The sequence below is a fragment of the Kogia breviceps genome, chromosome 1, assembly GCF_026419965.1.
Source record: "Kogia breviceps isolate mKogBre1 chromosome 1, mKogBre1 haplotype 1, whole genome shotgun sequence".
NCBI lineage: Eukaryota > Metazoa > Chordata > Mammalia > Artiodactyla > Physeteridae > Kogia > Kogia breviceps.
In genome coordinates this window covers 160,460,342-160,473,733 of record NC_081310.1, presented here as the reverse complement: position 1 = coordinate 160,473,733, position 13,392 = coordinate 160,460,342, and the positions used below count along the sequence as shown (strand labels likewise).

General features: G+C 34.2%; 1 protein-coding gene across 1 annotated transcript in view; it reads right to left on the bottom strand.

The window, feature by feature from the left end:
• Positions 1-13,392, bottom strand: part of FAF1 (Fas associated factor 1) — a 537,070-nt gene that overhangs the window by 87,336 nt on the left and 436,342 nt on the right. The window lies entirely within an intron of this gene.

The window sequence follows — 13,392 nt, the reverse complement described above, 5'->3', positions numbered from 1 at the left end:
TATCATTGAAGTGAAATATCTAATCTGAAATTAGAATCTTTCTGCCCAATTAACCAAGTAGTCCTCATTTAATTATAATGTGTGTCTCTTCTGGCTGACGATGTAGCCTTCCAAACTAGCCATCTATTAGAAAGTACCTTTTTTCATCTGGAAGACACTTCCCTACAAGTCTATCTGCTACAATGTTGCTTTTTAGAAAAGTTTCAACTTAAAAGAAATTTCCCTGATGGGCGGATTTAACACCCTACATCTATCTCCATCTTGGAATTATATCATTATACTGAGATCCTTTTGTCTGCATGTCACTGAACATCTAAAGGACTGTGTCATCCTTCTACCTACTAGTGCTTAGCAGAAATGAGGGCATATAGCAGGTCCTTAATAAAAATGTGTTGATTTAGGGGCCAAAGAAATGAATTAATGGTGGTTTACTTGGTGAACATCTATACAGATCATGTTTTAATATTCAAATGTTTCCACCTCTAAGAATTCTTTGTGTCACCTCTGTACTTTGTACTTATTGCCATTGCTGTGTTTTCATACTATATTGCAGTTACTGTTTGCTTGCATGATAAGTAGCTGAATAGGCTAACTGGAGTTAAGGTAAATTTGTAGCTGTAAGAATGGTGCCAAGGGATTCTCACGATCCCCCATGAGAGGCACAAATATAAGAGAAAAGTAACTTCAAAAGGCAAAGGTGACTTGTTAAAAATACTAATGATAGGCAATTTAATTTCGCTTCCTTCTATTCTTTCTATACAAACTCTCTGTTTTATCTAAACTGGACCAACATGATTTCAACTTTTTTACACTATTCCTTTGGTCATTCTTTCTCCACATTGTAATGCTCTCTCCTCTTACCTCTGCCCATGCAAACTCTTCTGTCCTTTCCAGTACCAGATCCAATCTTACCTCTTCAGAAAAGTCTCTTCTGACTATACAAAATGTACTCCTGAATTCTTCTAGGTCATATAGCAAATGTCTATTTCTGTAAGGATGTGCTTTAGCTTTCAAACTATACATTAAGTTCCTTAAAGAAAAATACTGTCCCTCACACTTTTTTTTTTAAAACCTCTCCAAAAAAAACCAGAGGTAGGCCCTCAATCTGGTAGCATAAAAATTCAAGGTAAAGGTAGAATGCACATGTACTTCCAGCTCCCAAATTCCTTCTCATTAACATAGCCATATATTTCCCAGTGGGAAGGAAAAATTCATCAAGGACATGACTGTCTCCAAAGACAGGGATTTAGGTAGCATTTAAGACATGAACAGTTTACTCTGAATCTTTTTAAAGGATTTGCCTTAAGAGAGTTTCAGTTAACATTTTCTTTAGGTGCCTGTCAGGTTTATGACATTGGGAAAGTCTCAATAGCCACTTAAGAAGACTTTAGAAGTAGTAGAAGGCTTTACTTTTTATTTGGAGAACACTAAGATAGCTACTTTTAAAACAATGGTACATAAAAGAAAATACAACTAGATATACTTCCCCCAAAGCTAGCTAAGATTGTATAACTAGAAAAATAAACATACTTTGTTAGACTCTATTGCTACTAAAAACAAAAAGTGGACAGGTTGGGCCAGCTGTTTAAAAATGAGTGCCTTTATAGTAATAAATGTTGACAGCCCAAATAAAAAAAGAATGCATTACTGAGATATCATCAACTGTGGGCTGTCAGTACAAGGCAGCTCCACCCAGTCTAAGCTTGTCAAAAAGTGTTACTGTAATCCATGAAGAAGTCTCCACCTCAGGCAAAGGAAGGAAAAATGTGAAGGGCTGGCTCTGAACAGGTGTGTTGAATTGTAATGCCAATGTTGAGTCATAAATCTCTTTACATTAGCCTCACAAATGACAAATTATTAACTTCTACTCTGGGGTGTCAAGCATGAATGAACAGATCCATCAGCAGGCACTTTAAGAGCAACAAATGTAAATAAACAGGGTGTGGATATAATTTTTTAACAGTGAGCATTATTCCATGCTCAAGAGTAGACAGTTATGACAAACTTCTTTACTCTACTCAAGTGAATATGATATTTGGGAATCTGTGAGTGCCTCACCTACTCTTCAGGTCAGTCCACTGACTCTACCTAATCTTGATAAGAGCACTACTTCAGTTTATCCCATGAATCTTTAATGTAAATGTAACTCAGCTTTACAAGGGATGATGATGTATGAAAAGCACGTAGTATGTATTCTGGTTTTGACACAGCTGTGTGACTTCGGGCAAATTATTTAATTTCTATAAGTCTCACTTTCCTCCTCAATAAAGTGGGGATAATAAGTATCCCATAAGATTACCATGAAAGCTAAAAGACAGTATTTAGAGAAAGTAACTAGCATAGTACTTGGCACTAGCAGACACTCAAACACATGCTTGTTCCATTCTTTAAGGTACTTCAACTGATATCCTTGCTTCCCTAAGAGGTAGAAGTTGGAATTTAATACAGAGTAATAAACTGCTCAGGATTAAAGCTCACAAAGGCAGAGCTGGAATCTTTTCCACTCTACATCAGTCCCCAGTAGTGTCCAGCAAGTTCTGAGCTCAAGAATAAACAAGACTGCCAGCCCGCAGCAATCTCTCCATTCCCTGCACTGAGAAGTACCAAACATCCATGTGTATTGTGTTGTCCTTTAAAAAAAATTATTATAGTAAGATATGTGTAGTATACAATTTACTATTTTAACTATACAACTTAGTGGCATTAATTACATTTGCAACGTTGTGCAAACCATCACCACTATCTATTTCCATAACTTTCTCATCACCCTAAACAGAAACTCTATACCCATTAAGCAATAACTCCCCAACCTACCACATACCTCCAGTCCCTGGGCTCTAATCTACTTTCTGTTCTTATGAATTTGCCTATTCAAGACATATTAGTGGAATCATACAATTTGGTCTTTTGTGTCTGGCAGTTTTCATTTCAAGGTTTACAAGGTTCATCCATGTTGCAGCATATATTAAATCTTTATTATGACTGAATAATAATCCATTGAATGCATATACCACCTTTTGTTTATCCATTCATCTGCTATTAGACATTTGGATTGTTTCCACCTTTAGGCTATTGTGAATAATGCTGCAATGAACATTCGTGTACAAGTTCTGAGTCCCTGTTTTTGATTCCTAGAAATGGGTTTCTGGGTAATGTGATAACTCTGTTTAACTTTCTGAAGGACTGCCAAACTGTTTTCCATGTACCATTTTACATTCTATCCAGCAATGTACAAGGGTTCTAACTTCTCCACATCCTTGTCAACACATGTTATTTTCCACTCTTTTAGATTACAGCCATCCTAGTGGATGTGAGATGGTATCTTATTGTGGTTTTGATTTGCATTTCTCTAATGACTTATGATGTTGAACATCTTTTCCTGTGCTTGTTGGTCATTTGTGTATTGTTTTTGGAGAAATGTCTATTCAAGTCCTTTGCCCATTTTGAATTGTGCTGTTTGGCTTTTTTGTTGTTGAGTTGTGGGAATTCTTTATATATTCTGTATATTAAACCCAATTTATATATGATTTATAAGTATTTTCTTCTATTCCGTAGATTGTCTTTTCACTCTCTTGATAGTGTTCTTTGATGCACAAAAGTTTTAAATTTTTATGAACTCCAAACTTATCTATTTTTTCTTTTGTTTTCTGTGCTTTTAATGTCGTATTCAAGAAACCATTACCAAATCCAAAGTCATGGTGGTTTCCCCCTATGTTTTATTATAAGAGTTTTATAGTTTTAGCTCTTAAATTTAGATCTTTGATCCATTTTGAGCTAATTTTTGTATATGCTGTTAGGTAAGGGTTCAACTTCATTCTTTTGCATTTAGGTATCCAGCTTTCCTAGAACCATTTGTTGAAGAGACTGTTCCTTCCCTATTCAATTGTCTTGGTGCCCTTGGTAAAAAACATTTGACCATACATATGAGGGAATATTTCTGGGTTCTCTTTTCTATTCTGTTGGTCCATATATCTATCCTGATGCTACTGCCACACTGTTCTGATACTGTAGGTTTGTAGTGAGTTTTGAAATCAAGATTGTTTCAGTGATTTGGGGTTTCCTGAAATTTTGTATGAATTTCAGAATGGGTTTTTCTGTTTCTGCAAAAATCACCTTTGGGATTTTGATAAGGATTGCACTGTATCTGTAGATCACTTTGGAAAGTGTTGTTATCTAAACAACATTAAGTCTTCCAATTCCATGATCAGGGGAGGTATTTCCATTTATCTAGGCCTTCTTAATTTCTTCCAGCAATATTTTTAGTTTTCAGAATACAGGGCATGGGTCTCCTTGGTTAAGTTTATTTCTAAGTATTTCATTATTCTTAATGTTATTGTAATTGGAATTCTTTTCTAAGTTTCCTTTTCAGATTCTTCATTGTTAGTATAAATACAACTGATTTTTAATTTTATACCCTGCAACTCTGTCAGATTTGTTTATTAGCTCTAACAGTGTGTGTGTGTAATCTTTAGGATTAGATCATGTAGATCATAGATAGATCATTAGATCATGTCATCTGTGAACAGAGATAATTTTACTTCTTTCCAATTTGAATACCTCCTATTTATTTTTCTTGCCTAACTGCTCTATATAGAACTTCCACTACTGAATAGCAGTGGTGAAAGTAAATACAGTTGTTTTGTTCCTGATCTTAGGGGAAAAGCTTTCCAGTGTTTAACAACTGAGTATGAATGTCAGCTGTGGTTTCTCAAATATGGCCTTTATCATGTTGAGGAAGTTCCCTTCTGTAACTATTGTTTTGTTTGTTTTTATCATGAAATGGTGTTTGATTTTGTCAAATACTTTCCTCATCAAATGAGTCTCATTAATACCAGATTTACAGATTATGTTGTATAATAGTATGAACACACAATATTTGTGGGCATATTCCCAGTTCAGTCTTCATGTTAATTTGTGTACCTCATAATTCATTGGCAAAGAAACAGACTTTAATTCCTTTAAAATATTGAACTTAATGATACTGGCCCATGTGTAAACCATCAATTTTAGGAAAATTTTTAAGATCATAATTTTTAGATAACAAAAATTAGCCACAATATTTAATTAATACTAGTAACAGTTTATTATCAGTTAAAAGGTAATTGATGTTGTTTGCAATATTTCACCAAAGTTATTTATATCCAGTTTGATGACTCCTAGTTTCAGCTGTAGGGTAGCTTTCATATCCCATTTCTTTTCTTTATTTCTAATACCTTAGAAAACTCTAATTAGAGATTATTAAGAATATAATCTAATGCTTGTTGGCTTTTTCAGTTGTATCTGAATATTTGGATCAAATAAGGACTCAAATTATAAAGACACTTCTCATACAGGGCTACTTTTTTTTCTTTTTGGTCACACAGAGAGACATGTGGGGTCTTAGTTCCTCAACCAGAGATCGAACCCACACTCCCCTGGAGTGGAAGTGCGGAGTCTTAACCACTGGACCACCAGGAAAGTCCTCATACAGGGCTACTTTAAGCTATATCAGACTTAAGTCAATGAGTTTATCACAATCAAGAGACAAAGAGTTGACCGTTTAACCTTGGGAGATAGTGGTAAGTAGATTCTTAATTCATTTTTTGGGTGCTCTTGCTCTAAAAAGTATTTCTTCTTGAAGCCTTAAGGGACTGGAAACATCCTCTATTATATACAATCAATTTCTTTTACTGAGGAATGAAGAAGATTATCAAGTTTTTGGAAAGAATCAAACTCTTGATAATTAAAGCCATGTGCACCACAGTTCATTTTTTCCTAAGAAATCTTGAAATTTTATTCTCAAAATTAAAAACTATGGTATTTTTAGCCCCGAAAAACAGGTTTAGGATGCTCAAGAATATACTATTGAGAAATAAAATTTGAACAAGGCCCTTGCATTTTTACCTTTATTATGAGAGTCATAAAAAGTTTTTATCACATGCCTCATTACAAAAACTTATGTTCATACCTTTCCCTTAGGGCAGAGGATTGCAAACTTTATTGTGCAGCAGAATCGACTGGGGGGCTTGTTAAAACAGATTAGTGGGTCCCACCCTCATAATTATGATTCAGCAGGTCTGGGGCTGGGACCTGAAAAATTGCATTTCTAACAAGTTCCCAGGTGACACTCTGAGATCTGACTTAGATAACTAGTATACTTGTTTGAGAAGGAACGTCTTAGACTCCTTTTGCATTATTTAAACAGTTTACCAGAAAGATGTCTACTTGAAGCTGCCTAAGATATTAGCAATTTTCATTATTTTCTTCAATACCATATTAAGATTTGAGGAGAATATTATTAATTACTAGCTATTCATTTCAGTAAAGCAGTATTTAGATTGACATTCAGGTGCAATCCTTTCCATCTGAATAGTCATAATCTTTCTTGCTGAACTTATAGTTTTTTTTAAAACCAGCTTGATTGAGATATCACACAATTCACACGTTTAAGGTGTACAAGTCAATCAATGGTTTAAAGTGTACATGTCTTAGATATATGCAACCATCACCATAGTCAAATTTAGAACATATTCACCACCTCAAAAAGGAACCACACAAACCTCTGGCTATCACCCTCCTATCTTCCAAAACCACTTACTACCCACACCCAACTGTAAACAAGCACAATTCTACTTTCTGTTTCTATAGAGTTTCCTATTCTGGACTTATTATATGAGTCCAGAACCATATAATATGTGGTCTTCTGTGATGAGCTCATTCACTTAGCATAATGTTTTCAAAATTTATCTGATACTGTAGCATGTATCAGAATTTCATTCCTTTTTATGGCTGACTAATATTCCATTGTATGTATATACCACATTTTGCTAACTCATTCATCCCTTGATGAATATTTGGGTTGTTTCTATCTTTTGGCTACAGTAATGTTGCTACAAACATTCATGTACAAATTTTTGTATGGACATATCTTTTCACTCCTCTTAGGTATATAACTAGAAATGAAACTGCTGGATCATATGGTAACTATGTTTAATCAATTGAGGAAGTGCCAGACTATTTTCCAAAGCAGTTTCACCATCTTATAGTCCCACCAGCAGTCTATGAGGGTTCAACTTTCTCCATATCCTCACCAACACTTGTTATCTTTGATTCTAGCCACTGTAGTTGGTGTGAAGTGGTATCTCAGTGTGGTTTTGATTTGCATTTGCCTGATTACCTATGATATGGAATATCTTTTCACATGCTTATTGGTCATTTGCTTATTTTCCTTGGAGAAATGTCTACACAGATCCTTTGCACAATTTTTAATGGGAGTAATTTACCTTTTTATTATTGAGTTGTAAGTGGTCTTTATATATTCTACATACAAGTCCCTTATCAAATATATGATTTGCAAAGATTTTCTCCCAATCTGTGGGTTGTTTTTTCACTTTCTGGATGGTGTTCTTTGAAGTAATTTTGTCATCAATACTGATTCTACCTTATCTTTTAAAATCTAACTCAGAACTTGCAAAATAATCATTAAGTTAAAACTTCTCTGGTAATACACATTTCTCATCGATGAACAGACTGAAGAGATGATTCTACCTCATATATATATATACGTATAACAATATGCCAAGAACTGATTCTCACTTTGCACACAATAGTGGTTTTATCTAACTGAAAAGCAAGATAGTGAGCACAGTGTGGTCACTGCTCTTCCACAGACCATCCTATTGCCATTGCATGCCATCCAACAGTGCCATTTGATGAAGTACTTCCCTAGGAACTTATTCTCCTGTCTTGTTTGAACTTTTTTTTTTTCTATTGTTAACTTTGTAGTAGCTGGATTTACAAGTTTCTTGTCAGGAGTATATTTGAATCAATTTTTACCTCAAAGAGTCCAATTTGTAAGCAACTTCTGGCTTGGTTAACTTCTCTGACTTAAGCAATAAGATTTAAAAAAAATTTTTAATGGTAAGTATTCTTTTTTCTCTTGCTCTGAAAATATCTATTGATTTAACAGAGAGGTAGGTCATTGGGCTTTACTTACAAATGAAACAAAAACTTTGAAGACCTCATGCTTTTATGAAAAATTTTATAACAGAAATAGTGGTACTAAGGGTAAATAGATTGCTTTTCCTATATAATCAATTTTCATATATTTACTTCTCAATCAAAATTTTCTTTTATAGAAGCTAGTGTGAAATCATCAAAATCAGAGTCAGCTGCCTTGGCATTTCCTATACTAGCACTATAGTTCTCTGAGTTATGTTTACACTGATGTTGAAGTAGTTCCAACTATCTGTACTGATTTACAGTATTAATTATAGTATTTTCATCACTGTTTTTATGCTTCAATGAGCCACATGTAAGCCACGATCAATTCTGGTGAACTAAGAATATAGTATAACTAATTTAGCAAGCAAAATGAATGTAAACTTAAGAATAACACATGAATGACATGAAAGTTCAGAAGCCAAAATCAACTGCCCCAGTTAAATGAGTATTTGTCAAGACTAAACAACCAATGCAATCCTTGTTGTACATGAGGAGACTAATAAATTGTAAAAGATATGGTGAATGAAATAGGAAAAAATAAAAATAATTAAAATAAATAATTAAAAATAAAATAATTTATTTTACATTTCAAAATGTGAAATAAACGTGAACAAAACTGATTATGTTGCTTGTTCATACCTAAGTGCCTGGAATCCTTGATAGACAGCTGAGTACACCAATAGTCTAGGAAACACACTGAAAACCACTGCCTTAGAGATTAGAACTATACCTGATATGTAGGAAGAACTTGAAGAATGACTACAATTATTATCTTATTTCTTACCTGTACTACCTGCCTCATAGCTTGCCTTGGCAGAATGCAAGAGCCCTTCTGTGTTCCATGTCAAATTGCTTATATAGCATGTCTAGCTCACCCTAGCTGTGTGCTCCTGGGGCTTCATCAACTTGGAACTGCTAGGTTGTAAGCCCAAGGACCCTGTCTGTCTTGCTCACAGCTGTGTTACTGGTACCCTACATTTGGTGCATAGAAAAAGACCAATATATATTTATGAAATGAATATATACAAGCAAGATGAGCAAAAACATCATCTTCTGTGATCTGGGCCTAACTATGGAGAAAAATCATTGGGTGAAGAACCCTTTCAAAACATTTAGGGACTTCCCTGGTGGTCCAGTGGGTAAGACTCCATGCTCCCAATGCAGGGGGCCCAGGTTTGATCCCTGGTTGGGGAGCTAGATCTCACATGCATGCCACAACTAAGAGTCCACATGCCACAACTAAAGATGCCACAATGAAGAGCCCACATGCCACAAGTAAGACCCAGAGCAGCCAAAATAAATAAATAAATGAATGAATGAATAAATATTTTTTAGAAATTAAAAAAAATTTATACACCCAAGACAGGAGCATCTAAATATATAAAATGAATATTAACAGACCTAAACGAAGAAATAGATAGCAACACAATAATAGTGAGGACTTTAATACACCCCTTTCATAATGGATGGATCATCCAGACAAGAAACCAATAAGGAAACACTGGAGTTAAACAACCATGTTAGACAAGATGGAGTTAACAGACTTATATAGAACAGTCCATCCACAAGCAACAGAATACACATTCCTCCCAAGTGCACATGAAATGTTCTCCAGGATGGATTATATATTAGGCCACAAAACAAGTCTTAACAAATTTAAGAAGAGTTAAATCATATCAAGCATCTTTTCAAACCAAAGTAATAAAACTAGAATTCAATTACAAGGAGAAAACTGGAAAATTCACAAATATGTAAAGATTAAACAACATGCTAATGAACAACAAATGGGTCAAAGAAGAAACTGAAAGAGGAATCAAAAAAATACCCTGAGACAAATGAAAAGAAATACAACATAACAAAACTTATGGGATGCAGCAAAAGCAGTTCTAAGAGGGAGTTTCCTAGAGATAAATGCCTACATCAAGAAACAAGAAAGGTTGTTGGAGAACAACCTAACTATATCTCAGGAAACTAGAAAAAGAAGAACAAACAAGACCTAAAGTTAGTAGAGGGAAGAAAAATAAAAAAAAATCAGAGTGGAAAGAAATGAAAGAGAATAAAAAGACCACAGAAAAGATCAATGAAATAAGAACTGGTTTTTTGAAAAGATAAACAAAATTGACAAACCTTTAGCTAGACTCACCAAGAAAGAGAGGAGTCAAAATCAGAAAGAGTATACATTACAACTGATACCACTGAAATACAAAGGATCATAAGAGACTACTATGAACAATTATACACCAACATATTAGATCACCTAGAAGAAATGGGTAAATGTATAGACATATACATAATGTATAGACTGAATCATGAAGAAACAGGAAATCTGAACAGATCGATTTAAGGAGAGTAAATCAGTAATCAAGAAATCTCTCAACAAACAAAAGTCCAGGACCAGATGGCTTCACAGGTGAATTCTACCAACATTTAAAGAATTATTAATTCCAATCCTTCTCAAACTCCTCCAAAATATAGAAGAGTAGGAAACACTGCCAAACGCATTTTATAAGGCCAGCATTACTCTGATACCAAAACTGGACAAGGGCACCACAGGAAAGGAAAATTACAGGCCAATATTCCTGATGAACATAGATGCAAAAATCCTCAACAAAATATTTCCAAACTGAATTCAATGACACATAAGGATATTACATCATGATCAAGGGATTTATTCCAGGGACACAAGAATGGATTAACATATGCAAATAACTCAATGTGATATATACCACATTAACAAAACAAAGGATAAAAAACATATGATCATCTCAATAGATGCAGAAAAAGCACATAACAAAACTCAACATCCATTTGTGATAAAAACTCTCAACAAAGTGGGTATTGAGGGAATGTACCTCAACAAATTAAAGGTGATTTATGACAAGCCCATAGCTAACATTATACTCAACTATGAAAAGCTAAAAGCTTTTCCTCTAAGATCAGGAACAAGACAAGGATGTTCCTTTCTTTTCATTTTTATTCAACGTAGTATCAGAAGTCCTAGCCAGAGCAATCAGTCAAGAAAAAAAAAAGCCATCAAAATTAGAAAGGAAGAAGTAAAACTGTCACTATTTGCAGATGTCATGATATTATATATAGAAAACCCTAAAGGCGGCGCCACCAAAAAACCGTTTTAGAACTAATAAATAAATTCAGTAAAGTTGCAGGATACAAAATCAACATACAAAATCTGTTATGTTTCTACATGCTAACAACAAACTATCAGAAAGATAAATTAAGAAAACAATCCAATGTATGACTACATCAAAAAGAATAAAATACCAAGGAATAAAAATGTTCATACTACCCAAAGTAATCTACAGATTCAATGTAATCTCTATCAAAATTCCGAGGACATTTTTCACAAAAATAGAACAAAAATCCTAAAATTTGTATATAACCATCAAAGATTCTTAATAGCTAATCAATCTTAAGAAGAAAAAAGCCAACAACAAAGATGGAGGCATCATGCTCCCTTGATTTCAAACTATATTACAAGGCTATAGTAGTCAAAACAGTATGGTATTGGCATAAAAACAGACACATAGATCAATGGAACAGAATAGGAAGGCCAGAAATAAACCCATGTATATACTGTCAATTATTTTACAACAAAGGAGACAAGAATATACAAGGGGGAAAGAACAGTCTCTTCCAGAAATGGTGTTGGGAAAACAGTACAGCCACATGCAAAAGAAAGAAACTTGGCCACTATCTTACATCATACACAAAAATTAGCTAAAATTGGATTCAAGACTTGAATTAAGATCTGAAAGCATAAAACCCCTAGAAGAAAGTAGTAAGCTCCTTATCATCAGTCTTGGCAATGATTTTTTGGATCTGACACCAAAAGCAAAGGCAGCAAAAGCAAAAATATACACACAGAAGAGTACATCAAATTAAAAGGCTGTTTCACAGCAAAGGGAACCATCAACAAAATGAAAAGGCAAGCTACCGAATGGGAGAAAATATTTGCAAATCATGTATCTGATAAGGGATTAATAGTCAATATATAAATAACTCATACAACTCAATAGCAAAAGAAACAATCTGATTAAAAAATGGGCAGGGGTTCTCAATAGACATTTTCCCAAAGAACACATACAGGTGGCCAACAGGTACATGGAAAGGTACTCAACATTACTAATTATCAGGAAAATAAAAACCATGAGATATCACCTCACACCTGTTAGAATGGCTACTATCAAGAAGACAAAAAATAACAAGTGATGACGATGATGTGGAGAAAAGGGAACCTTTCTGCACTGTTGGTAGAAAAGTAAATTAGTGCAGCCACGATGGAAAACAGTATAGAGCTTCCTCAGAAAAATTAAAAATAGAACTACCATATGATCCAGAAATTCCACTTCTGCGTACTTATCTGAAGGAAACAAAAACACTAACTTGAAAAGATATATGCACCTCCATGTTCACTGCAGTATGATTTATAATATCTCAGACATCTAAGCAACCTAAATGTCCATCAATGAATAAACAGATAAAGAAAATGTGGTGTGTGTGTGTGTGTGTGTGTGTGTGTGTGTAATGGAATCTTATTCATTCACAGAAAAGAAGAAAGTCTTGCCATTTCTGACAACATGATGGACCGTTGAGAACATTATGCTAAGTGAAATAAGTCAGAGAAAAATACCATATAATCTTACTTATATGTGGAATCTAAAAAAAAAAAAATCAAGATACAGAGAACAGATTGATGGTTGGCAGAGATCAGAGTGAGTGGGTTGGAGTAGCTCCTTAGGAGGAGGGTAAAATGGATGAAGTTAGTTGAAAGGTACAGACTTCCTGTTATAAAATAATTAAGTCATGGGGTGTAATGGACAGCATGGTGACTGCAGTTAATAATACTGTTTTGTATATTTGAAAGTTGCTAAGAATAGATCTTAAAAATTCTCTTCACAAGAAAAAATTATAACTGTGTGTGGTGATGGATGTTAACCAGACTTATTGTGGTGATCATTTTGTAATATATACAAGTATCAGATCATTAACGTTGTACACCTGGAACTAATACAATGTTATATGTCAATGATATCTCAAAAAAAAACTCCGACAAACAACCACCCTTTTATGAGCAGAAAGCAACCACCTACGGAAAGCCATCTATGGTATACTCAGCTATCCATTTAGTGCTCGAATCATTAACAGTTAACTCAACTAGCTCTTCTTCCTTAAAGTTACTTCTGGGTATTAGATCTTCTCTGACTTTTACACTTTCAGTGAAATTCTGATGTTTAAGAATACTGACTTTTGTTTTTGTTTCTAATCTCACATATAGATTTATATATAGCTATATAAGGGAAAACTCTCCTAAACAAAACTATTGATACTATTCTTGCTAGCTTCAGGAGGTAGTCCAGATATATTTTTAAAGAAGCCTAATAGTGAAAGATC